Here is a 3,821-nt window from a genome sequence, read left to right on the forward strand (position 1 = left end):
ATGGAGCCGATCGCGTGGAGCGGCCTCCTTTGTGTCTTTGCTATGAGAGCAGCTGCCCTCATCTCCATCTTTGCCAGAGTGGTTTCCAGGTCCTACCATGTTGATACTGAACGAGGGACCTGGCTGGCAATCCTCAGGGTAGGTGACTTCCACCATGTTAACGGCGGGGAAGGGTTGGGTGTCGACCTTCATGGCGTACTGGTTGAAAATTAAACGCCCTTCTCTATCGCCGCTTGGATGTGCCGATGCCACACCCCGCGGTCGTTGGTGGCATGGGAGAGCGAGTTGTGGAATTTGCAAGACGGCTTTCCGTTTAGCTCTTGCGCCGTGGGGAACTTGAGACCTTCAGGAATCGTCAATCTGTTTCTCCTTGAGCAGAGGTCGAAGATTTGTTCAGTCTTGGTCACGTCAAAATCAAATCCTGGGGCGGCCCCGGTGGCTTTACCCATTTGCAGGACACGGGGCTCCTCCCCGAGTCCACTCAGCCCACCGCTACTTCTTGGTCTCCCGCAGAGCTTCGTCTTCCTCTCGCATCGACCAGGACTATCGCACGCTTGAACTTGTCTTGGTACAGTCCGGGTGGCGCTGTTCGTATGCTGATAGTTTCGAACCATGTGCGCCAGCGAGGGATAATCGCTTGGGAGGCCATGTCCTTGAGCTGTGTTGCAAGGCCAGCATCGCCAACTCGATCGCTTCCTTTTCGCTTATACGAACCGAATAACATCGGTTCCTAAGATTCCCAAGCGCTGGATGTACTCGTCACCGTTTCTCCGCGCTTCGACGTAGTTGTGCTAGATCGGCAATGCTAGACTCGGAAGCTTCGAATGGTATTGCGTATGGAATTGTTCTTCCAATTTCTTCCAAGACTCGGATGGAGTTTGCCGGCAAAGAGGTGTACCATCCAAAGCCGATCCCGTGAGGGACCGTGGAAAAGAGCCTCACGCGTAGCTGATCCGACACCGAAGCCGGTCCTAGTTGCGCCAAATATCGCCTGACGTGCTCGATGGAGCTGGAGCCATCCGATCCACCGAATTTGGAGAAGTCGGGAGCCGATATTTAGGTGGCAGCGGGATCATCTCGTACTCGTCGGGGTACGGCTTGGAATAGCCGATTGCCCTTCTTTTCGCACCATGCCCGAACTGGTCTCTCAGTATGGTACTGATCTGATCCGCTGTGCTGGCTGTAGGAGTTGCACTCTGAAGATTCGCCGGGGTGGCATACTTAGCCAGCCATGTTTGCTTTTCCAGCTCTGAGCCAACTGCAGGAGCTGGGCTCTGGAGTTTCGTCGGGGTGGCATACTTAGTCAGCCACGCAGCTTCTCAAGCTTCTGTCTGACGTTCCTCCTGTCTTCGCCGGAGTCCCCGATGTTGTGGCCTGGTTTGAGGGTGCCCGCTGTTACAACTGGGCACATACGTGCACGCGTATCCTTGAGGGATCTCCTTAGGCGCCTCAGCCAAGAACTGGTAGTCACTAGGGTCACCACCAATCTTGTAGACGACGAATGCCGGTGTAGCCGGCACTTCCGCTGGTGCTGCCAACGCATATGGCAGCGGTGGACGGGACTGGAGTGGCAACTCTCCTTGATGCGTCCCGAGAGCTGGTCCTGACGGCGAGTACTGGTGGCTCATGATTTCCTGGATCACGCGCAGAGCGAGGCGCTCCAACACGTTGACCAAGTTTTCAGAGTGGCGGTGTAGCGAGTGAGCTACCAAGTAGTTGATCATGGCGAACAAAGAGGATAAATTGGAGATTAAAAATTGTGCGGTCATGCAAATTCGTGGGCCTACTCCATCTCTTCGCATGACCTAATTAATTGCCACCTTAAACAAGGTCGTTACGGAATTTTTGGAGAGAGAGCTAATTGGACTAATTAAAGGCTATATATATACTACTACCTGGCCAATCTTCGCTACTGTGCCAGATTTTAATTCGGAGGATTTGTTGCCTATTTAATGAGAATAATTTGGTATTCGGAGGCAGCAGTATCTATCTATTGGTCTGTAATGGAGTAATGAGGAGAGTTAAGAACTATTTACCCCTACTAAATCGTGGAGTAGTTACCGGGAGAAAAACTAGGAGTCCGGCTGTGTGCTCTGAGGGGAGTTAAATTGGTGAAATACCAGGAAGGATAACCAATTAGGTACGGGTGGGTTTGGAAATAAACTTACGTGCCTGGATCTCCTTAATCCTAGCGGCTGAATTTTTACGCCGTTTACATAGCAACCGAGGGAGCAAACGGAAGGAAGTACCTAATTAAAAACCAGGGACTTTCCGCGACTCTAAAGTCGCAGTTCATGTACCAAATTATTCTTCTCTATTTGAGGGAAATGTACATGTTTATCACTTCAATTCGCATACATAGAGATAACATCACTGTAAAATTAGTACACCTGCTAGTATTTCGTGGGTGTTAAAGCAGACATATTTCTATAAATTCTTTGAAGAACGGGTACTCCCTCCTTTCACAATAGTCAAAGTCAAACTTTGTACCTTTTAAGTAAATATTTAGGAAAAAATCGAAAATCTATAATATAAAACATATTTGCATCTCCTTGACATGCATGGTTACGATGGTTTGAGAATTGGTCAAAAGAATCCCACTAATTATGAATTTTCTGTTGTGTAGTTATTATCTCAGATTCCATGGAACCAGTTGCAGCGGCATTCCTGGGTGGAGGCCGTGGCCGGAGACAGGCGAGACGAATCCGGCGAGATCGGCACAACAAGTATCAGCGGCGGCTTGGTTGCCTACTGCGGCATGGCCAGCCACCATATCGTGGCTTTGGACTTGGGTACAACAAAAGTTGTGAACCGGACAAAAAGACACATGTATTTGCATTCCAAAAAATGGCATCTAATAGTCACAAATTCTCGGGTGATTCCTCGTATAAATATAGCATTTCTCCTTTGAAACATCAATGTCAACACATGAGTGAGGCATTGCTTTTCATTTTCCCCAAACGAGAGGACTACATCTATTTCAAAGTTAAACCTCGTACATATATAGCTCTACCAACACTCGAGATAAATAATGAAGATCAGTTGAAGATGACCGCAGCATTGAACCTTCATCTTACTAGTACCTCACCAACTACAACATTACTTGAAGAAGTTAACAAATAAAGCATCTTCTGTTCTGTCAGCCATTCGGACCATGCCTCCCTCACTACCTCCTAGACAGCTCCATCTCCGCCGATGTCCATCTCCACTAGAGGGCGCGCCACGGCAGCCTGCTGCTCTCTATATTGCTGCACCGTCACAAGCAGATGCCATTGGTCGAAGATGACCGGCCCATCCGTCCATCATATGCACGACAACATACCAAAAAGGGTTCAACACACAAACACCATAAAATTCAGATCTAGAGTTGTGACTTTGATAAGAGCATCTCCACTCGTGACCGCCATACGGTGTCCCGCGCCTGACCGTATGGGGTGTCGCACATAACCCCTAAATAGGAGGGCACCGTTGGCCAGCCGCAACCCCCAACCCCCCCCTCCTCCCGCCAATTCGAAAGTTAAAAAACATAGGCTAGTCAGATTTACTAATTCCTCTCCTCTGCACGTGGGCATCTCCATATAGCCATGCCTCTCCTCTCCTCTCCATAACCCGTGACTAAGTCGGTCGCACGCGCCAGCCGCACGCGATGGTTCCACCCCTCTCCCTATTCATAAACTAGAAGCCACGGGTTCGTTTTTGTTCGAATTTTTGGTATTTGGCACCACTTATTTTTCATCCCCTCCTAGTAATGATTGTCTTGCCGCCGGTGACACTCAATTTCATCATGAGAGAAATAAATACAGACGGGACCGGACAATTAA

This window comes from Lolium perenne, chromosome 1, assembly GCF_019359855.2.
Source record: "Lolium perenne isolate Kyuss_39 chromosome 1, Kyuss_2.0, whole genome shotgun sequence".
Lineage (NCBI taxonomy): Eukaryota > Viridiplantae > Streptophyta > Magnoliopsida > Poales > Poaceae > Lolium > Lolium perenne.